Genomic DNA, 24,734 nt, shown 5'->3' on the forward strand with positions numbered 1-24,734 from the left:
AGCTGGGTTGCCCTGGAGGTGGGGTGCTGAGGCTCTCCAAAAACTGTTGGAGGGCGTCGGAGTTGAAGGTGTGGTGGTCCTCATTGTCATCAGAGAAGAGAGGTTCTGTCTGCTCTGCAGAAGGTGTTAGCTTTTTCTCCGCAATGTGAAGGGGAGATGCAGTTTAACATTGTGTTCACATGTATTTTGACGCATTGTACATGTTTACATTCAGACTTCATGACAGTTTACATTGTGACTATTTGATGCGGAACAGTGGACATTACGACATCATCACGGATGTGTGTTTGTACTTGTGCATTGTCAACTTGCATTTGCCTGCAATGCAAATTGTGATTTGCCAGTTTCTACACACAGGCGGCATCAGTTGTGTCCTCTGTTCTGTTGTGGATGTGTTGCGGTTTGTACCACATCATTGTCAATGTTGATGTGTTCTGCATGTTATGTGTGTGTGCCGCATTTTGGGGGGACACCCCTGCAGCTCTGATTTTGCTGTCCCTTATCCCTTTCATGCGGTGTGCCTCGAACGTCTGTGCTTATACAGGACTGAGATTTGCATACTTGGGTACATTGGTCTCTTGGTGGGAGTTGGGGGTCTAGGGCATGGTTTGTCTACAGATATTTTCTACTCAATTGTGCATGTGTGCCATTGTGCCCATCTCCCCCGTCACCACAGTCCCTGGTCGTTACTCACCCTGGTGCTGTTGTGTCAGGTCATGTTGACCAGTGTCTGGTCTCCCAACTTCTGCCTCCGTCTCCCCACTGATGACTGTGGACACCATTTCCTCCATATCGTTCAGCTCCTCCTGTGACGCTAAACTCCCACCTCCAGTTTGCATTGCTGCCTTCCGGTTGTTTGTGAGTTTCTGCTTGGTTTAGCGCTTCACATCATTCCAGCGCCTCTTGACCTCTTCCGTTGTCCGCTTCAGCACTCTGACTGTATTCACCTTGTCCACGATGGACTGCCATATTCCATTTTTTGTTGCCAATGACACAGTGGAGGTGACGAACAGTATTTGATGGTGTTCTACCACCTCCATTATCAGGATCTTGTTTTCCTGCAAACTGAACTGCTTCTTCCTACTCTTCATGTCCTTGCCCTTCCCTGACTCCGAGGTCCCAGGCTGGTCCTCCGGGGCTCTTGTGGGGTTCTGGTAGTCCTCTGTACTTCTTCCGGGCAACATCCATTGTGCTTCACTGTTGTTTGGCTTTAGTTTGTATTTTTTTTCTACTTTGATGGTTATTTTTCCCACCTGACGTGTGTGAATTGCAGTCCTGTCGCTGGTTTTTGCTGATTTTTGGATCGGGATTTGGCACATTCCAACTTTTTTTGCGATCGTGTTTCACATTTTTGCAGCGGCACGTTGACATTATCGCAGACATCTGGCACGTTATCATGAGCCTATCGCTTGGCACCACCGTGTTGAGAATACAACGTTAACACAGCGTTATTTTCATGCAGTAGACTGGGATGTAAATAGAAGCGATAAGCTTATTTTGCAATAATTATCACACGTTCTTGAGAATATCCCCCCAGATCGTTTCACGTTTACCATGTCTCCCACTCACAAAATGTGTAGGTTTACACCCATGTTTATCATCGTAATGCTCATTGTACATCTGTTTAGCTCTATCAGTCCTTGGCATTGGGACTTTAGGGTCCCACATCACCCTTTTGGTATTTGACTTCCATCCAATATTATCCTAGGAAAATGCAGTCCTTCCTCTCTTTAATTTAAAAGGACCATGTCTCCTTGTGGAACATGGTGCTATCTTAAACTCCCAAATTGTATGGAACAATTCAATTTCCCATTCCATGCACTTGTTTTTAGCCAACTGTATTGTAGTGTAGTTCCTATTATCCCAATAGGCTCTGCGCATTGGAATAATATCTTCAATAGTATAGACCTAGGGCAGAGGTTAACTAGGTCTTTTACCGACGATATTAGACTTAAAGTTTTGTGTTTGCCAGCTAGCTCAGAGTTCACTAGAAACTTTCTCGAATAGGCAAGGAGGATTTTAACCTCCCTGGATAGACAAGAAGGGATTTAGTTTCTGACAACCATAGAACATGACAACTTTGCTCTCCCCTAATCAAGAGTGTATCTCTAGAGTCGTGTGAAAACAAAAGACAACTTATTTTACTCAGTCAGTTCAGTGCATTCTTAGTTTCACCAGATTGTAGAGAAAAGGAAGAGACGGGCGTGTTCAATAAAAAGATGTTATTTATTGATCAGTCTCTTTTCTCGTACAAGAGAAATGAATCGCTATTATTGCAATACTTATAGTTAAGTAAAGTGCATACAGTAAAGACAGAATTATAAAATAATACTGTAAAAGCATTGATATGGTTTCTGAGCCATATGATACTTTAAAATGGATAAAATAGAATACATACATATATACATTTGACTAATCGTACTCAACTGGTGCTTCTAACCACGCCTACCCCAGTGTACCTGACCTAAGCCTAATACGTGGGCGGGAGTAGATAAGTAGCAGTTTAAGTTAAGTTTGTTTTGCCAAGGGACTGACTCGAGAATTCTCTGCAAGGGGTTATTCAGTTCTGTACCTGAGATCTAGAATGGTGGAGGGCTGGTATCTCTTATCCCAGGTCTTCATATTCCAGCTGCCTGCGAGGGCTGCTTGGAAGCGCCGGAGCTGGATTTCTCAGCAGGAGAAAGGCAGCGTCTTGTTCTCAGCGCGTCAGGAAGGCGGGGCAGCGGCTGTGGGCTTCGCTCTCTGCTGGGCTCCTCGGCACGTCTCGCTGCTCCAATCTCGTCATCACCGCATGTGTTTGCTTAAGGCAATGTCGGTAATATTTATACCTGAAAGGTGCCGAGATTGACGTAAGGATCGACATATATACGTCAATAAGGATGTCATATGAACGGGTTCGTTCGCACATTCTTTACTGAAGTTCTCGGTGAAATAAAAACAATGGCTATGGGAATTTCCCAGGTCGCTGTAGGTTTGATTTGTTTTGAGAACTCCGTATGCCTTATCAGGGGCTGGAGGAATATCGCTTGTCTAATTAGATGGCATGCGTTATGACCTAATCAGATAACGCGCTTCTGTGCCGTGGTGTGGCTTAATCAGATAACGGTTTCTGCACCGTTGGATGGCTGCTAGTTAATTATTAACCAAACCAGGGTCAGGAATAGGGGAATCTATACAGTACCTATAGGAATACATCACACCCACTCCACGTAGACTATGTCCATATTTACAAATCTAGGCATAGTGAAACCAGTAGCGTTTGTGTATACCGTACCACCCCAAAATACAATCATATGTATTCTGAAAATCGGAATTACGAAATATACGAAACACAATCACATGTACTATCACGTGTACTATATGCACAAGCAGTCTAATAATGCTAAACATATAACGCATAATTTAAATTCAGCATGAATAAATGCGAAAACCACACATGAAATGGCTCTTAATACAGAAAAAAAGTGCGAGACCATTTCATCACAATCATAAAGTTTTGTAAACGAGTGCTAGAGGATAGCTAATGTCTCGTGACTACCTAAAATAGAAATTCAGTTCTCTAAGAATAATGTCTACTTTAAGCAGAAGATTAGTGTCCCAAAAAATCGTAAATATTTTGGAATTGGGGAAAAAGGTTCTTACAGTCTGAAAAACTGATGAGAAAAAATTCAGGATGTAGGGAACTCCGAGTGCTAGTCGGCTCAAAGTTATTCCTGCTGCTCTGGTGAAAACATCATATCATTTAGACTGTTGAAAAAACTGTCAACAGCTTCTTGCGTAAGTTCCACTAACTCGGAAAAGGTTGTTACCATGCATTCATGAGCCTGAGCATGATTGCCTCCATTGATGTTTTGATCAGCATAGCTGACTGAAGGTCGTACCTGATCGATGCTGCTTTCATCTTGTACTTCACTACCCCTCAATCGTAGTGGTGAAGTCTCCACGAATGCCCTCATCAGGATTGGTAGCCGCTGGGGACAGCACAATGCATGAGCCGTTACCGGACCCAACAAGGTATCTGCGTCCATTGGCACATCCGATTGTAGTGCCAGACAGGTGTCCTACTTACTCTCTTTTGCGGCGCGTTGATGTACTTCAGTCGCGTAGTTCTTTGTTGAGATACTTATTATGGTATAGGCTTCTGTTATTGTGTACATTTCTTGCTGTTTATATGGGAATCGGTATATTTGTTATGAACATGTACTCCTGTTCATGTTACTTAGAACTATTTCGAATGACTACTATAAGATGGCGGATGCTTACTGACGACTCTCCGCTGTCGTGGTGTTTATGTGGCATGCTGCTAGGCAACCAGGACGCGCCCAGTGTTTACTTTACTTTCTCTTTTTTGCAGCGCGGTGATGTGCTTCAGTCGCGTAGTTCCTTGTTGAGATACTTATTATGGTATAGGCTTTTGTTACTGTGTACATTTTTACTGTTTATATGGGAATTGGTGAATATGTTATGAACGTGTACTCCTGTTCATGTTACTTAGAATTATTTCGAATGACTATTATAAGATGGCGGATGCTTACTGATGACTTTCCGCTGTCGTGGTGTTTATGTGGCATGCTGCTAGGCAACTAGGACGCGCCCAGTGTTTACTTTACTTTTTTCTCTTAAGCTTAGTGCGCTTTTTATTTATTATATTATAATTCAATTTACAATTAGTGACTTTGATGTATGCGCTAGCTTATTACTGTTTAATACGCCACGCTCTGTAACATGATGTTATAATTCTTACACCATTCCAAGATGGCGACCACGGGGCTAAACTATAAATAGCCATTACAAGATGGCGCCCGTGTAGCACGCGGAGCTGAATACGAATACTCTAAGCAGACATGCGGTAAGCTTTGCTCTTGGTGTGAGTGATAGTATTGATTTACATGGCAATGTAGTGTTCTGATAAAGAAACTAAGGGTTGCATTATTTGCTTTTCCAGATATTGGAATTACTGATGGATTACTTATGAATTGGAGGACTTTGAGATTTTCTGACTTGGGTAAGATCACGTTTTAGAGGGTTAGGTAGATTCATAACCCTGACATCTATTTGGTTGTTACATGATATTTATTTGGTTACAGAGTGGAGCTTATTATTACTTTGAACTTAAGGAATTTACTACTTTTATATTACCTGGAGAATTTGGATATTACTTGGATATTTTGGACAGTGTTACTCAAGATTATTAGTCGTGCTACATGACAGATCATATACTTTTATGGTAAGTCCCAGGTTAATACTCTCGTACTTGTCCTTGTTATTTCGAAGGTGCATATCTGTGACTGGGGTTTGTCTTGTTTTGCTTCTTTTGTGTATTCTAGAATACATTACAGTGGTTAACTAACTGAATTCAATGAGGAGAATTGAATACGTGTGAACGTTCGTTTATGGTATGTGTTACTAGCTGACTTATAATAATTTTTTACATCTAACTTATCTAATTACTTTGGTACTTTCTTTTGAGACATCGGTGGTGATTCTAGCTCTTTTCTTGGCAAAGGGTGTTTTTACTTTACTCTTCACATCACTCGGTGAAATGTGGTGGAATAATGCAATTGTATAATTAGCAATGATATCTGAATATTGGTTATTACTTGCTTACAGCCCTGAAGAAGTCTGTTTGTCTGTACTGACAAGACGAAACACGTGTTGGCTGTGCCTCAAAAGCTACATTGGAGATTTGGAATAAAGAAAAGAAAACTACATTATCTGTTCATTCAGAGACACTTTTTATTTAGAATTATTGAAATTTACAATTGAGTGCTTGGTGGAATTTTGAATTGCTCTTAGCCTTGGCTTTATTTTGAGTGGTGGTAACCTGCTCTACTCCGCCTTGAGCACCAAGTGTACTAAATTATCTGTATTGTACATTCTTATACACGCTGTGCGCTCCTGTATAACCGTTACCATTGTTATTATTATTGTATTGTGGTTTTGGAGCAGCCGCATAAGTGAACATGAATAGAGACAAAGAAGCTGAATTACTTTTTGACAATTTAGTGGCGGGTGGAACAATAGGAGCCGCCATGGGACCAGCTAAAGAGACTAAGAAGGAAGGCCTCAGAGCCAAGTTTGTGAAGCTAGAATCCCTTAAACGCACAGAACTTAACAAATGGTGGGATGCTGCGACTCTAAAACAATATTTAAAACTTAATAGGATTCCACGTGGACTAAGATCTCAGATTATACCTACCTACGAGGACTTAGAGCCTGACCTTTATTTGACTTGGGAGAAAGAACTTAATACTAGTTCCAGAAATCTCATTAATATTCTGATTGAAAATGCAGAAAGGAAAATAGCTAAACTGCTAATTGAGATCCAAAAGGTCGAGGATGAAATTAAGGAGATGAACCTACCTGAGGCTACCATTAAGAATTATACTGTTTTAGATGAAAAACTTACTGAATTACAGAATGATATTAAACAAAGGAAGGCGAGAAAAATTAAACGCGACGAACGAGATTATCGCTCTGGTCGTGTTTACACCTTCGCCAGGAAATATGACTATCTGATGGTTAAAACACCTGTAGGTAAACAGAAAAGTGGCACCCCATCGGCCAGCGATAGTGAACCTGGCTCTAGTAGTATTTCTAGCAGTGAGACTGAGGACATTCCTGATTCCGTTACCCTCCCCACACTTGAGAATAATTTTTTAGTAGAGGTGCACAGATTGCGTCGGGGAAACAGGGATTTAGAAAGGAATCGGGTACAAAATGCACAAAAACCAGGAGAGGCGGCAGAGGCGGGAGGAGGTCAAGGAGGAAGGGTAGGGATGCAAACAAGATCTTGGAAACCATAATTACAGAAAATGTTGATAACTGTGAGGATATTGAAATTGTGAACTTGTCTTCAATTGTGTTATCTGATGATATGAACAACTTACTAAATAAAGGGATGGGTTTTTGTCCTATGACTGAAGTTGATTGGTACCTAACTAAAATTGATTTGTTTAAATTTGTTAGGAGACTAAAACTGAAAAAGTATTTTGCAAATGTACCAGCGAAAAGTAAACATGAGAAATTAAAACCTTTGAGTACTATTACAATCCAAGAACTTAAAGAGACCCAGTTATTACTTTCCCTTACTGAAAAGGAAGACGATCCTGTGACTTTGTATAAGCTATTAGATGATCTTGAGATAGACAGATTTCAAACGGAAGGTAGTGGGTTGAAAGAAAGATCGAAATGGACACCTACAATCCCATCCGGTAGTACTATCGAGGCATTTTATAGAGCAGTCAATATTGATATTGACAAGATTATTGATGCAAAATGTCGAGAGATAAGTAAGAGGTTTAATGATAATTTGTCATCAGGAGAAAGGCTTGCACTTAAAGAACTTATGGGTAACCCATCTATTACAATTCGAAAAGCAGACAAAGGTGGGAATGTTGTTATCCTTGACACTGCTGATTATAATATTGAGGTTTACTCACAACTGAATAACAACAAATATTATGAAACATTATCTGTGAATCCCATGCTACCCCTAACTAAACTCATCAATGATCAACTTAAAATTTGGTACGATCTGACGTTACTGGATCATGATGAGTATCTTTATTTACAGGTTGTGACACCTAAAGCACCGTGTATGTACATACTGCCAAAAATCCATAAGTCCAGGATTAAACCGCCAGGAAGACCCATTATTTCGGGCATTGGGGGGCCTACAGAACGCCTATCCCAATATGTTGACACTTATTTGCAGTTGTACGTGAAGAACTTACCGTCATTTATTGAAGATTCTAAACATGTGCTGAATTTAATAAATGATGTAGCTTGGGATGACAGAATGATATTGGTAACCTTAGATGTGGTATCACTTTATACCAATATAGATCACGAACTTGGTATCAGTGCTATTGATTTCTTTCTCAGCAACAGACCAGCGGAATTTTTTGATCATAATCAGATGATACTAATGATGACAAGAATGGTGTTACAGAATAATGTATTTCTCTTCGATAGTAAATGGTACAGACAGCGTCTTGGTACTGCGATGGGTTCCAGATTTGCTCCGTCCTTCGCGAACCTCTTTATGGGGTGGTTCGAGGCGGAGAAAATCTGGGGCCCATCAGGCAAAAAATGGATAGAACACATTTACTATTGGGGGCGGTACATAGATGATTGCCTTTTAATCTGGACTGGATCAGTGGATGATCTTAAAGGCTTTTTTGATTATCTGAATGACAATGTACTTAATCTTGAGTTCACTACCCATTATGATACTAACAGCATCATATTTCTGGATATTGAATTATACATTCAAGAGGGTAAGATTTGCAGCCGAATGTATCGAAAACCTACCAGCTGCAATGCTGTTTTACATGCCCGTAGCTGTCACCCAGCCAGCCAGAAAAACGCAATTCCCTATGGGGAGATGGTGAGGGCGAGACGCAACTGCTCAATTGATAACGAATTTGAAAAGAACCTCATTGACCTATCTCAGAGATTTCTTAAGAGAGGTTATTCAAATAAAGTGGTTGACAATGCTGTTACAAGAGCTAAAAAACTCAAAAGATCCAAAACCTTGGATAAAAAACTTTGTGAGAAGAGGGATGAAAGGATTCGCCTCATTACTAATTTTAGTAGTGATAGTGCCAAACTATATGGTATACTCAATAGACATTGGCACCTTTTGAGTATGGACAAGGATCTTGTGCCATATATTGGAAATAGACCTGGATTGACTTTTAGGAAGGGGCGTACTTTGTCAAACTTTATTAGTCCTAGTTACCCAGTGAAGAAAATTGATCCTGATTGGCTTACTGCAAGTACGACTGGCTTCCATAAATGTGGTAAATGCAGTTCTTGTAGATGGGCGAGAACAAAGGTGAAGACCTTTAACTATAATGATACTGGTGACCATTCAATAAATATGTTCATTAACTGCGATACCACATTTGTGGTTTATGTCATAGTGTGTTCCTGTAAAAAAATCTATGTAGGCAGTACCATTAGGAAACTAAAAGAAAGAATGGTGGAACATTTCAGAGCGTTAAAAACAGGTGATACCCGCTATCCTATTGCTTCTCACATAGTCAGACATTGCAATGAGAAAGAGAAACATAAATTTACCTACCATGGTATTGATCATATTGAAAGAAATCCGAGAGGTGGGAATAGACAGTTACAACTAAGAAGGAGAGAGGTTCTTTGGCTAATGAAACTTAAAGCGGTTGAACTGGGATTGAATATTGATCATGAGATGGAATACTATTTGGGAAATGATTGAAACTGTTACTATTGTATTTTCATTCAATTGATTATACCATTATGTGGCAGCTTTTATACTGTGTTTCCTGAGGATCTGATTGCTGTTAGTTTTAACTGACCTTGATGGATGAATATGTAACTAAGAATGAAATTACCAATGTGAGTACGTCGTTTGTGACTGTGTTCACATTGTTTATCTTCAGCTATTGACTGTTGTTACATTGTATTGATTTTATGTTTATATTATATATTGTCTACATACCTATTCTTTCTCCCCCTCTGTCCCCCACCCCCCTCTCCTTGATTTTCTGCTTACTTTTCCTTTATTATTATTATTTGACATCCCCCGGGGGAGATGTGTAATTTTGGATTATTGGGGACGTTTCTTATACTTAGACGTGTAAGATGCTGACTTTGACCTACTTACTCTCTTTTGCGGCGCGTTGATGTACTTCAGTCGCGTAGTTCTTTGTTGAGATACTTATTATGGTATAGGCTTCTGTTATTGTGTACATTTCTTGCTGTTTATATGGGAATCGGTATATTTGTTATGAACATGTACTCCTGTTCATGTTACTTAGAACTATTTCGAATGACTACTATAAGATGGCGGATGCTTACTGACGACTCTCCGCTGTCGTGGTGTTTATGTGGCATGCTGCTAGGCAACCAGGACGCGCCCAGTGTTTACTTTACTTTCTCTTTTTTGCAGCGCGGTGATGTGCTTCAGTCGCGTAGTTCTTTGTTGAGATACTTATTATGGTATAGGCTTTTGTTACTGTGTACATTTTTACTGTTTATATGGGAATTGGTGAATATGTTATGAACGTGTACTCCTGTTCATGTTACTTAGAATTATTTCGAATGACTATTATAAGATGGCGGATGCTTACTGATGACTTTCCGCTGTCGTGGTGTTTATGTGGCATGCTGCTAGGCAACTAGGACGCGCCCAGTGTTTACTTTACTTTTTTCTCTTAAGCTTAGTGCGCTTTTTATTTATTATATTATAATTCAATTTACAATTAGTGACTTTGATGTATGCGCTAGCTTATTACTGTTTAATACGCCACGCTCTGTAACATGATGTTATAATTCTTACACCATTCCAAGATGGCGACCACGGGGCTAAACTATAAATAGCCATTACAAGATGGCGCCCGTGTAGCACGCGGAGCTGAATACGAATACTCTAAGCAGACATGCGGTAAGCTTTGCTCTTGGTGTGAGTGATAGTATTGATTTACATGGCAATGTAGTGTTCTGATAAAGAAACTAAGGGTTGCATTATTTGCTTTTCCAGATATTGGAATTACTGATGGATTACTTATGAATTGGAGGACTTTGAGATTTTCTGACTTGGGTAAGATCACGTTTTAGAGGGTTAGGTAGATTCATAACCCTGACATCTATTTGGTTGTTACATGATATTTATTTGGTTACAGAGTGGAGCTTATTATTACTTTGAACTTAAGGAATTTACTACTTTTATATTACCTGGAGAATTTGGATATTACTTGGATATTTTGGACAGTGTTACTCAAGATTATTAGTCGTGCTACATGACAGATCATATACTTTTATGGTAAGTCCCAGGTTAATACTCTCGTACTTGTCCTTGTTATTTCGAAGGTGCATATCTGTGACTGGGGTTTGTCTTGTTTTGCTTCTTTTGTGTATTCTAGAATACATTACAGTGGTTAACTAACTGAATTCAATGAGGAGAATTGAATACGTGTGAACGTTCGTTTATGGTATGTGTTACTAGCTGACTTATAATAATTTTTTACATCTAACTTATCTAATTACTTTGGTACTTTCTTTTGAGACATCGGTGGTGATTCTAGCTCTTTTCTTGGCAAAGGGTGTTTTTACTTTACTCTTCACATCACTCGGTGAAATGTGGTGGAATAATGCAATTGTATAATTAGCAATGATATCTGAATATTGGTTATTACTTGCTTACAGCCCTGAAGAAGTCTGTTTGTCTGTACTGACAAGACGAAACACGTGTTGGCTGTGCCTCAAAAGCTACATTGGAGATTTGGAATAAAGAAAAGAAAACTACATTATCTGTTCATTCAGAGACACTTTTTATTTAGAATTATTGAAATTTACAATTGAGTGCTTGGTGGAATTTTGAATTGCTCTTAGCCTTGGCTTTATTTTGAGTGGTGGTAACCTGCTCTACTCCGCCTTGAGCACCAAGTGTACTAAATTATCTGTATTGTACATTCTTATACACGCTGTGCGCTCCTGTATAACCGTTACCATTGTTATTATTATTTCATCTTGTACTTCACTACCCCTCAATCGTAGTGGTGAAGTCTCCACGAATGCCCTCATCAGGATTGGTAGCCGCTGGGGACAGCACAATGCATGAGCCGTTACCGGACCCAACAAGGTATCTGCGTCCATTGGCACATCCGATTGTAGTGCCAGACAGGTGTCCAACACGCATTCTTCGCCGCATAGCAAGCACCTTAATACAGGCATAACACAACTTTGCCACATTGGTCTAAATGAAAGAGACCAAGTCATGTTCAGGTCCCGAAGCCGTGCTAGTCCAAGGACTTTAGTTATGCGGTCCCGGTAGCCAATGGCTAGGATCATTTCTTCCCTTGTCGCAGGTGTTTTGTCTGTGACATGGTTTGCCATAGCGAAATAACAGGATCAAAAATAGGAAGCCTGCCACTAGTCCCAAAAGGAGAGGAAGTCCGCCAAATATTGAATGGACAAAGTCTGGAAAAATACTCAGGATGGCTTTGAATGGTGTTAAAGCTCCCGAAAACACTGTCTTAAATACATATAAGACACCACTGGTATCAGAAATATTTAAGATTTTGTTCAGTATTTCTGCGAAATGTATGGGGGAATTAGTTGATAACAATGAATGAATCTCTGCAGTTGTCCTTGCAACTTGGAGATCATACGTTTCTTTTGATGACGTTAGCCTGGTCGGCGTCTGTAGGAGCACAGTCTTCATTCTGCTCAAAGTATCTATTCGAATAGAAGCAATTTTCAAATCGGGCCATAACCTTGCCTCCCTGTCTGGAGAATCGTTAGGGAACAATACTCGTTCACAGCACATGACCTTCCTAGTCACGGTTATGAGATAAGGTTTTCCGGGCAGCAAACTACAACATCTGCGATCTACTATTAGAATGTAACTCCCGTTCGAGAGTCTCCTAAAGAATGGTTCTATTTGTGTTGCAGGTGTGCCTAGCTGGTAACATGAAAGGTTATTTGAAGTCCCTTCACAGGCTCCATGCAAGCTAATACCCTGACACAGAAGTGTACCGCTTAGTGATCTTGCACAATTATTGCCACTGAGAAACACTTTCTGGCCTTTATTACTGACACATTCGTGTGTATAGGGCAAGTTCCATATTGACTTAATGTACCCTTTACCCAACCTTTCATACTGGCCTGCCTGTATATATTTTTGGCAGAATTGAAACTGGAAAGTAGTTATCGGAATATTTATTATTCCATGTATTATCCATTCAATGACAGGTCGTTCTGACATTGTCAATGGTAATCTCTCAAATCTTTCAATGCTCAGAATTGTATAGTCAGCACCCTTCTGCGCCAAACTGATTTGTTTATCAGTAAGGTTAAAGATATTAAATAATGACGTTGTGTTGATTAAACGCCAAAGCACATAGCCAGAACGCAGATTTTGTAACGTCCAGCCAAGCTGTACAATAGAACGCAATTGGGACTGACCGTGTTGTAACATCAGTAAGTCTTGCGATATTATATCGATTGCTGAAGACACAATGCTGTCCAGAGAATATATTCTGGAGGACAGAGTCATTAACCCATTGTCCACCACAGAAAGTGATTTTTCCAAATTAATACGGTCAATCTCCTGTATTTTTTCTGCTGTCTCAATTTGAGTTACTTTCCAGACTTCGTTATAAGCTGCATATATAGAGGCCGCTATAAAACGTTTTTGACGCTGTTTGTGTGGTCCCATACCGAAATCACGCAAGTCAGCACCTTCTGTAAGTAAAGTTAGGTGTTGCTTAATTTCAGCCAGTGTGGACGTTTGTAGCCATTGAAGGCAGAGCTTGCCCACGCTGTAGGTGGTTACTATCCCTGGATGTTGTCTTTGGGAATATCTAGGGTCTGGCCTAGTCAATGTGAACCCCTGTACTTTGTTCAGGAATCTGTCTTGACAGTTATTTGTATCTGTGGGCCAGATCAACCATTTTTTCCAATCAGGATGTGTTCTGTTTTGGTTTAATATATGGTTTACGTCTATCTCAACATCTATAGAGCTATTACTGTTCACTGTTGGCTTTGGAATAGACGGTTTGTTCAAATCTTTGATTTTGGCTAAGCCAAGACAGGTAGTTTGTTGAATAGTGTCGTTCAAAAATATAATTTGTTCTGGGATCATGCAGGCTCTAAACAATGATTCTATACCTTGTACTTGCCAATCTCTTGTATCCCAAACAGTTTTTGCTTCAATATTATTGTTCCAGAAATCAAACCCAAATGTATTCATTTGCTCGAAAAATGAATCGGAATATATCAATTTTGTGTTTGTAAGCATGGTCTTCATACCTGTCTTATTTGACAATTTGAAATAAAATGTTTCAGCATTACTTGTGTTAAACCCTGAAAAGTATGAATATTTATCATAAAATGTTTTCGAGCTATCTTTTGGAGGAGTAGCACAATGTTCCCATTGGTTATAATTTAAAACATTTCTAGGTTGTGCAGATTTATGTAGATAATGGTTACCATAGTGGTTGTAGCAGAACATCTGATCATAATTAGACGAACCCTGCAAATAATCATGTTCTGTGAATTTAGCAGACATCACAAGATCAGACATCATATCATTAATACTTTCAAAGTCCCAATCATCAGCAAATGTGCTTGGTTTTACAAAGTCATTCAATGAGATCTTGAATTGGTGTGGATACTTCAGGATTTCAACCGGACCATAGATTTCATAATCAGTTTTGTCCCATGCTACACCGCCTGGTATAGGATTGGCTATGAAGTTTACTGAAGAAAGTTCTCTTTTCTCGATGTGTGAAGATGTGTGTGGTTTAAGGACCAAGTTGATTTTCTGGCTTGCTGTGTCCATTTTAGCATATTTTCCTTCAATGAAATGTCCCAAGCATAGTACCATGATGAGCCAAAGAATGAGGATAAATGCACCGAAGGCCACCCAAAATTAAATCCATGGAGAAATCAGATAGGTTTCTTTCAGCTGTTGAAAAAGTTCCTTAGCTTTATCTTTAAAAGTTTTTGTTGATGGCTGTTTCTTAGGTTCACTCAGATCTTCAGATGAATCATCGAAGTTGATGAAGTAGCCGGATGCTGTTCTGTCAATTGTTCCAATTGCTTTTGGATTTTGCTTTGTTTCATTAGCAAAGTCTGTAGTTACATCATCATAGGTTGTTGTTTCTTGATGAAAAGCTTTAATTTGGGTTTTAAGAGGTTCAAGTTCCATTGCTTTGTTGCATAGTCCTTGTTGTTTCACTGTAGATTTTCCAAATGTGATCAGTCTTTCAGTTTGAACCTCTGTATTCGTAGCAAACATTGGTGTTCTGCTACTTCTTGGGAGTCCACTTGGCCTACTGTTTGTTATCGGCCACATGATTGTGGTTTAACCAGGTCGATGGATATGACTCGGTTCTCCTTTTTACCAGCAAGGGGCGGTAGTACTACTGATCTTGTCCCGTTGACAGACAAGACAGGAACTGCTTTTCTGTAAGAAGGCCCAAATTCCTTCTTTACCGCGATCTTCTCTCTGACTAGATCCCCGATTTTTGGAATCCAGACAGGCCTTGCTGGGACAGGTGGTTTCTCTTCAGTGGTTGTTGGCTGTTGTTTCAACTTTATGTTGCTCAGGTCTTTTCTTGTTTCATTTAAGTCCTGCAAAATAGCCAAACGATCTTTGATATCAAAGCTTTTGTCTTTAACCACTGAAGTCTGACTATCAAGATCTTGGATCATCATTCTAGTCCCGAACAATAGTTCGTACGGACTGAACCCTTTCAGAGAATTCCTTGGCAGGTTATTTAGACTACGTTGGACACTTATTAAATGTTTGACCCACCCAGCTCCCGAACCTAATACCTTTTCCGTTATAGATTGCTTTATGTCTTGGTTTTTTCTTTACACCATCCCGTATCCCTCAGGAAGGAAGTGAGAAGAGTCCCGCTATGCAATGCTCATTTGGCCATGCTTCCCCATAAGCTTGAGGGCTAAAGGGAATACATTAGTCAAAACGTAGCATGCTCCGAGCGTATATGCCATTATAGACTCGCAAATCTTTTATAACAGTTCTGGCGTCAGCCGATCGCTGGGGCCACATCCATATGAATCTCGTGCATGAATCCACTGCGACCAAGATATATTTATAGTTACCATCCCTTTGTAAGGGACCACAGTGGTCTAGGTAAACACAGGCTAATGGTTTATCTGAGTTTAGAAGGTGCGTCTGTGCTGGTCGTTTCACTGTTGATACTTTCATTCTTTGACATATTTCACATTCTAGAACATAGTTCCTTGTTTGTCTTCTCATTTGTGGCCACCAGTATCTCTGTTTTAATAATGACACTGTGGCTGAAACGCCAGCATGTACAGAAGCGAGTCCTTCGTGTGCCGCTATAATGAGTCCTAACCTATGTTCCATGTTTGGAATTGCCCTATCCCCCACTCCAGGGATTCGAGCAAACGGAACATTATTTGCATCAGTTATGTATGAGTACTTTACTGGAAAGCCTTTTGGGAGTGTTTCTATCGCAACTTTAACTGTAGCGCTGACAGCCTGTAATATTTCGCTGTCTATTTTTGTTTTTGACCGGGTGATAGCAGCTACGGAAGCCGTTTGCACTGCTGCCTTCGCTGCTTCGTCAGCCAATGAATTCCCTGCAACGTGAACGCCATCACGCTGATGACTCAGTGTATGTATCACGTGAGTCTTTTGTAGTTCTTTTTGCAAAAGAACTACTTGTTCCCAAAGCATTTTATGTTTGATTGTGCCACCTTTTGTATCTTTAAAACCATTCTGAACCCAGATCTGCAAGTATTCATTGTAAGATTGGACGCAGTAATACGAATCGCACACAATAAGTGTGGGGAATTCTCGATCGGCATTTTCAAGCGCCATCTTGAATGCCAGTAGTTCTGCTCTTTGAGCTGTACAGTCTCCTAGAGATTGCGTTTTAGTGACCACTGGTTTAAATTTTCCTTCATGCCAGCGACCTTTAACAATCGCGCACGCAGCACTGTATGCTTGCTTACCCCCCACTGCGGGTTGTGCTGATCCGTCTGTATATATTATACAGCCGTAATGTTCTAGAGGCAGAATTTCGGTCGGCGGAGGACATTCGAATTCATATTGGAGAAATTCTTGTGTTTTTAAATTGGGATCAAATTCGTATACCACGTCTGTTGCAGCAAGAGAGTTAGCCCACTGTATCCACCTCGGATGGAGTGTTTTAGCATTCGGAATGCTTGCCTTTGTTACCGCCTCTAGGGCTGGTATAGGTGTCACAATGATTATTCGTTTACCCTGTGATAGGGCCCGCTCCTTTCCTACAGCAGTCTGTACCGCGGTCAGAATCTTTTCCGTTGGGCTAAATTTCATTTCAGCTTTTGTGAACAAATGTGATTTGTATGCAATTGGTACCTTCTCTCCCTCATTAGAGGTCAGGTATGTGAATCCGCATCTTCCTGGGATGACTCAAATCACAAGGTTGCGTGTGTTGTCACGTGTTTGTAATTTCGTTTTAACTAACATATCTGTTTGTAAAGATCTCAAAATTTCTGTGTGTTTTTGAGTCCAATTGATTCTTTTAAAATCTGGTTTTATTAGATCATAGAGAGGTTTAATTCTCTCTGCATAATTTATAATGTAAGTTCTTCCGAAATTTAGGAAGCCTAGAATTGATTGTAAGTTTTTCAGTGTTCTAGGTGCTTGGATTACAGCACATTTCTCTAGGAAATTGTCAGCCAGGCTTTTGCCTTCACTTGATAGTTCATATCCTAAAAACAGGACTGTTAGATGGGCAATTCTTGACTTTTTAAAGTTGAATTTGTAACCCTCTGCTGCGAACCCAAGTATTATGGTGTTCACTCTTTTCAAGTGAGTATCCAAGTCATCATCTGTTAGATAGATGTCGTCGACATAAGATAATGCTTTGTCATCATATGTTTGTAGTAATTCTGTTACTCTCGCTGAGAATAATCCTGGGCTGTTCTTGAACCCCTGGGGCAAACGACAGAAATTTTTTTGCGTGCCATTTATTGAGAACGCCGTCAAATATCTGCTCTCTGGTGCTATATTTTGACAAAAGAATCCATTAGAAATGTCTAATGTGGTTTTGTATTTTTTGCGCACTATGTTATTCATTAGTGCAGCACTATGCGAGTTTTGTACCGCAAATGTTTTGCAACATGAGTTAAGGTGTCTGTAGTCCAAAACAAGACGATATGAATTGTCTGGCTTGGAGACAGGAAACAAAGGGTTGTTCATTTGTGAGGTGCAAGTTTCAATCACCCCCTGGTATTCAAGTTGATCTAGGATCTCTTTTACCTGTCGGGTACTGCCTCTGTGCAGTAGGTTGTGATTTTAACTGGATTTTGTGAGGAGGAGAGTCCTCATCCCATCCCACATGATTTTTATATAAGGCAGGGGCTTGAGCTACTGCCCACTTTCTTGCAAGTGTATATTTTTTATGAATTGGAATATGGTTTGAGAAGGCAGGCATAATGATTTCTTCGCCATGTGGGCACTCCCTGACAAACTCTGGAGGCCAGTCTCGTTCAGCTAGAAGGATGTCATAGCCCTTGGAGAGATTATCCCAAAATAGGCCCCTTATTTTTCTAGTCTTATCCCCCTCTATACGCAATGTTATTTCATATATTTTATGAGGTTTGCTAACTCTGGTATCTGCAGTTTCCACCTGAATGTATTCATTCGTGTCCACTGTCTCCAGATGATTCATAAGGACTTTGCGAGCTATGCTCACTTCTGCTGCGCTGTCTAGCATTGTCTGAGCCCATTCTCCGTTTTTCAGCTGTGTCCTCAGTATTCTCGGCATTGTTGATTACTTTAATACTGGCTACCTTGTTTTATGGAAATTGTAATTTTTTATTCAGATGAGCAGGTTCTTTGTCTTTGGACTTGACGTGCTCTTCCCTGTGTTCTGATCGTCCTCTTCTTTCCGATTTCTGCGAGGAAGTCTGAAAAGATTGAGAGGGACGTGTATCAATATCTTGATATCTATCAGTTTTTTTTATATTATCCCTATTTCTAAGGTTGTATTTTTTCACAGAGGGCTCCCTTTGGGGAGACTTGCATCCTTGATCAGGAGATCTTTCTCTCCGCCGAGGAGACCTTCCTCTGGACTGGAATCTTTTTTCTTTAGGATTGGATTGTTTATTTCCATCCCAGCTCTTTTTTTGAGTGTTTAAATAATTTTTAATAAATACCTTTTCAGGACTTTCAACTAGTTGGGGTTTCACTGGTATTCCACCCAAACTATCTCTTCCTAGTTCTTCATAGGATTTTTCTATGATTCTGGCAATTTCAAATGGTTGGTCTGCTATATTTGTCTCTTTTAACCTCTGGCGAATCGCCACATTTGCTGCTTCTCCCTTTATGTTGGCTAATAATATTGCCGAGACCTGCTTGAAATCTTTCAGTAATTTCATACCGAGAGTTAAAGCGGGTTCTGGACCGTATTCATCTTGAATCTGTTTTAGCACATCTGGTATTACTGACATGGATGGTACATGGTTTTTGTGTAAATGGAAGCAAAGACTGTTCCCATAGTGTCACAGTCCTCCACATGTGGTGCGATTCCCATTGGAAGACAGATAGTCAGAATCCTATGTTTCTCAACAGGGGTGGTATCTGGAAACACCGCCTCTATTTGAGTGATTTTTTGTGCTAGCCAGAAAGGAATTTGTTCCCGTTTTGCGGGTACTTTACCTAGACAGGACTGTATGTTCTGTGGTGTAATTTTATTTGTGTTCCCCTGATGAGTGGTCAGCTGTGGAATTTTAATTGCTGGTTGGACTGTTGAAGTCCGCATTACATATTGGACTAATTGTCTATGTATTTTTATTAATTCTTTTAGCTGTGCTAAAAGATCTGGTGCAGGCATTTCTTCAATGTCTGGATGTGGTGTGTATCCGGCTAGGACCGGCCACGTTGCTCCTGGTCTACCTAGTGGACCGAGCCTGGTGATGTGATTATTATGTTTTAGGGCGCCATGAAACAAGAGCAGGTGCTCTTGGAATTTGAGTGGTATTTCCACCTCCTCGAAAGGAGTGTACTCATTAGGAGGTTCCTCTATTTTGTAATAGTGGAAGTCCTTTGTTACAGCGTTTGCTGCTGGAAAGTTTATCCATGAATAGAATACCTCTGTCTGCCGATATTCGTGTGCCTCAATTACGAATATGACTGTACCACCTCTTGGTGTCAGTCCATTTTCTATAAGTTTTAAGGTTATAGATTTTCTTATGTTGACCGGGATGAGTATTATATCCGGGTCATTTTGCAGCAGAGTATTGTCAGCTGCTATGAGTTCAGCTGCTATTCTAGCTGTCTCCCTTTCTTCTTCAGTTTCTGACATACTATTGTCAAGAAGATTATTTTATTTATTTGCAGATCAGGTTTCTATGGAAACAAAGATTAGATGCACAATATTTTGGAACAGTGTATCGTTCAACGTTGAGTAAACCAAGAACCATACATAGGAGTCTCCTCCTGCGAGGTTTGGCGGATATGACCTTTCACCCACTCCAGACGTCTTTGGAGTATTATGGGAAAAAGGGGCTCTGTGTGAAAAAGCACGACTGAGTTACTCTAATGTCTTGCGTTAGTTTTATCGCCTATCCAAACGGTTGGGCGCCATGTAGTGTAGTTCCTATTATCCCAATAGGCTCTGCGCATTGGAATAATATCTTCAATAGTATAGACCTAGGGCAGAGGTTAACTAGGTCTTCTACCGACGATATTAAACTTAAAGTTTTGTGTTTGCCAGCTAGCTCAGAGTTCACTAGAAACTTTCTCGAATAGGCAAGGAGGATTTTAACCTCCCTGGATAGACAAGAAGGGATTTAGTTTCTGACAACCATAGAACATGACAACTTTGCTCTCCCCTAATCAAGAGTGTATCTCTAGAGTCGTGTGAAAACAAAAGACAACTTATTTTACTCAGTCAGTTCAGTGCATTCTTAGTTTCACCAGATTGTAGAGAAAAGGAAGAGACGGGCGTGTTCAATAAAAAGATGTTATTTATTGATCAGTCTCTTTTCTCGTACAAGAGAAATGAATCGCTATTATTGCAATACTTATAGTTAAGTAAAGTGCATACAGTAAAGACAGAATTATAAAATAATACTGTAAAAGCATTGATATGGTTTCTGAGCCATATGATACTTTAAAATGGATAAAATAGATACATACATATATACATTTGACTAATCGTACTCAACTGGTGCTTCTAACCACGCCTACCCCAGTGTACCTGACCTAAGCCTAATACGTGGGCGGGAGTAGATAAGTAGCAGTTTAAGTTAAGTTTGTTTTGCCAAGGGACTGACTCGAGAATTCTCTGCAAGGGGTTATTCAGTTCTGTACCTGAGGTCTAGAATGGTGGAGGGCTGGTATCTCTTATCCCAGGTCTTGATATTCCAGCTGCCTGCGAGGGCTGCTTGGAAGCGCCGGAGCTGGATTTCTCAGCAGGAGAAAGGCAGCGTCTCGTTCTCAGCGCGTCAGGAAGGCGGGGCAGCGGCTGTGGGCTTCGCTCTCTGCTGGGCTCCTCCGCACGTCTCGCTGCTCCAATCTCGTCACCACCGCATGTGTTTGCTTAAGGCAATGTCGGTAATATTTATACCCGAAAGGTGCCGAGATTGACGTAAGGATGGTCATATATACGTCAATAAGGATGTCATATGAACGGGTTCGTTCGCACATTCTTTACTGAAGTTCTCGGTGAAATCAAAACAATGGCTATGGGAATTTCCCAGGTCGCTGTAGGTTTGATTTGTTTTGAGAACTCCTTATGCCTTATCAGGGGCTGGAGGAATATCGCTTGTCTAATTAGATGGCATGCGTTATGACCTAATCAGATAACGCGCTTCTGTGCCGTGGTGTGGCTTAATCAGATAACGGTTTCTGCACCGTTGGATGGCTGCTAGTTAATTATTAACCAAACCAGGGTCAGGAATAGGGGAATCGATACAGAACCTATAGGAATACATCACAGTATTGCTCCTTTGAACATTCTATTATATTTTTCTACTGAATCATTCCTGGTAGGATGATAGAGTGAGATAGTACACTGTTTAATGCTGTTGTGTTTGAGGAAATTCTCAAAAGCCTCAGCAATGATCTGAACCCAATTGTCAGTAGGGACTGTATTGGGGCGGCTCACCTTCTGGACAATTTTGTCTAGGAATTTAATTATAGGACATTGATGTGATCTACAGCTTCTACCTCTGGCCATTTCAAAAAGTGGTCAACAGCAACGTTTGCACTGAACCATCCAAAATTGGGCCTGTTATATCTACACCAATCTTCTTCCAGGGCATATATGGAATACTGACCTGAATATCCCAAATTCTCGGGAAAAAGAACCTGGCCAAAAACAGATTTTACAAAACTCAATTGGAGTTTGAAAAAACAATATCAGAAAGAAAAACTTTTCCTTTTTGAGTCCCCTCACTCACCAGGGTTTCCCCACGATGACGTGACATGCTTCATCATAGGGGCCAGCTCAGTTGTCTACGGGCTGAGGCGTGCTAAGACTTGCGGAATTACGTAGGAGCACTTTAAGTGATGGACTATGTGTAGTGCAGACAGTGTAGTGGGGTGGAGTGGGCTAAATGTGAGTTCAAAATACCTAGCTAGGGGGCGACACAGTTTTATTCTTGCTCCAAGTTGATATAGTCTAAAAACGGGGTAGAACACTAGATGACCTAGCTATAAAGGGTTAGGTGTACCTAGCATTGTCTTAGTCAACATGTTTCGAGCATTCCCCAAGCTCTACATCAGGACTACATGGGGACCAGCCCTGTGTTCGCCACTCCTAGTTATTCTAACTTGAGGTGAAAAAATAAAGAATTAAATAAATACGCTGCAACTATAAAGCATGCTTTAGTACATACATACGTCTGAGCATTGTCACATAGATTATTTAAGAGGCCTTAACTTTGCTTCATGGTCTCGGAGAGGCTGTTGGTATCTTGTGAATATGTAGAGGAATCCTGTGTGAGAAGATTCACACCTTTGTCTTTATGTTTCCTACACACCTTTACAAAGTGCCCATCCACTCCACAACCTGAACACCTAGCCATCTGCTTCCACACCTAAAGCAACTACCCTTAAATGTAGATTGTTCAGCCTGGTCTGTAACTTTCCATTCCTTTCTTCTTTCTTAGTACCAAATTTAAGAATATTTTAGACTTGTTTTTATCCTGTATCTTAGCTGTTATGCCTTTATCTGTATCCACACTAGTCGTCTCCCCTCCATCTGAAATAATTGCTTTGCTTCACATTTTTATTAGGGTGGGGGTTGCCCAAAACGGGCATGCGAATGCCCCACCCACAACAATTACAGCCTTTCTGCCCCCCTGGAGGGAAGATGGGGGCAGCAGCCCCCAATCTGCCCCACCGGGGGGGGGGGTAAAAAGCCCACTTGACACCAACGATTACGCTGGCTTTTTTATGTGTGGGGGTGGGGGATGCCCAGAATGGGAATACCAATGCCCCCCCCTCCAAAACAAAAAAGCCACAGTGTTTCTGCCCCCCTGGAGGCATATCGGGGCAACCCCACCCCCGAAATCCACCCCCAGGGCGGCAGAAAGCCGACAAGGCACGGATTTGTTTTTAGCAATATGCCTACCTGTGGATTTTGGGCCCTAGCGCAGCCGGCTCATAGGGAAACCTAGCAAACCTGCACATTTTTAAAAACTAGACACATAGGGAAGTCCAGAATGGGGTGACTTGACTGGCTCTCACCAGGTTCTGTTACCCAGAATCCCTTGCAAACCTAAACAATTTGCCCAAAAAAAGAATTTCCTCACATTTCTGTGTTGGAAAGTTCTGGAATCTGTGTGGATCCACACAATTCCACCCACCCCATGTTTCCCAAAGCCTTCTGAGAAAAATGGTACCTCACATGTGTGGGTAGGCCCAGTGCCCGCGACAGGCAAGGGCCAAAAACCTATTGAGGAGACATAAAAATTACCTAACACAAAACAACCTGGTTTTGCAAGGGGGGGTCCCATGAGTTTTTGGCCCCGGGCTTGGCGGCCATCCAGGGAAACCTACCAAACCCACACATTTCTGAAAACTAGAGACCCGGGGGAGTCCAGTGAGGTATGGCTTGCGTGGGTCCCGTAATGTTTTCCTACCCAGAATCCCCTGCAAACTCAAATTTAGCTGAAAAAATCACTTTTTTCTCAAATTTCTATGTGTGAAAGTTCCGGAATATACGTGGATCCACAAATTTCATCCCACCCAACGCTCCCCTAGGTCTCCCAATAAAAATGATACCACACTCGCGTGGGTGGGTCAAGTACCCGCAACATGCAAGGGCCCAAACCCTATTGAGGCAACATCAAAATTACCTATCACAAAGATTTGTGATAGGTAATTTTGATGTCGCCACAATATATTTTGGGCCCTTGCCTGTCACAGGTCCTTGAGCCACCCACGCAAGTGAGGTACCATTTTTATTGGGAGACCTGGGGGAACGCTGGGTGGGAGGAAATTTGTTGATCCACGCCGATTCCAGAACTTTCCACCTCAGAAATGTTGGGAAAATGTGTTTGTTTTTTTTACAATGTTTTAGGTTTGCAAGGGATTCTGGGTAACAGAACCTGGTGGGAGGCAGTCAAGTCACCCCATCTTGAATTTCCCTGGGCGCCTAGTTTTAAAAAATGTATAGGTTTGTTAGGTTTCCCCAGGTGCCGGCCGAGCTACAGTTCAAAAACTACAGCTAGGCACTTTGCCAAAAAAGGGTAATTTTTCAATGCGAACTTGAGGTGTGATCATGTTGCGTTGTGCACCGTTTTCTGTCGCGGGCGCTAGGCTGACCCACACAAGTGAGGTACCATTTTTCTCAGAAGACTTTGGGGAACGCGGGGTGTGTGGAAATGTGTGGATCCACGTAGATTCCAGAACTTTCCACCACAGAAATGTGGGGAAAATGTGATTTTTTTGACAAATATTTAGGTTTGCAAAGGCCTCTGGGTAGCAGAACGTGGTGGGAGGCAGTCAAGTCACCCCATCCTGTATTTCCATGGGTGTCTAGTTTTCGAAAATGTATAGGCTTGCTAGGTTTCTCTAGGTGCCGGCACAGCTATGGTTCAAAAACTACAGCTAGGAACCAAAAAAGGGTCATTTTTCACTGCGAAATTGAGGTGTGTCCATGTTGCATTTTGCGCCGTATCCTGTCACGGGCACTAGGACGACCGAGACAAGTGAGGTACCATTTTTCTCGGAAGACTTTGGGGAA

This window comes from Lissotriton helveticus, chromosome 4_1, assembly GCF_964261635.1.
Source record: "Lissotriton helveticus chromosome 4_1, aLisHel1.1, whole genome shotgun sequence".
In the NCBI taxonomy this organism is placed as follows: Eukaryota; Metazoa; Chordata; class Amphibia; order Caudata; family Salamandridae; genus Lissotriton; species Lissotriton helveticus.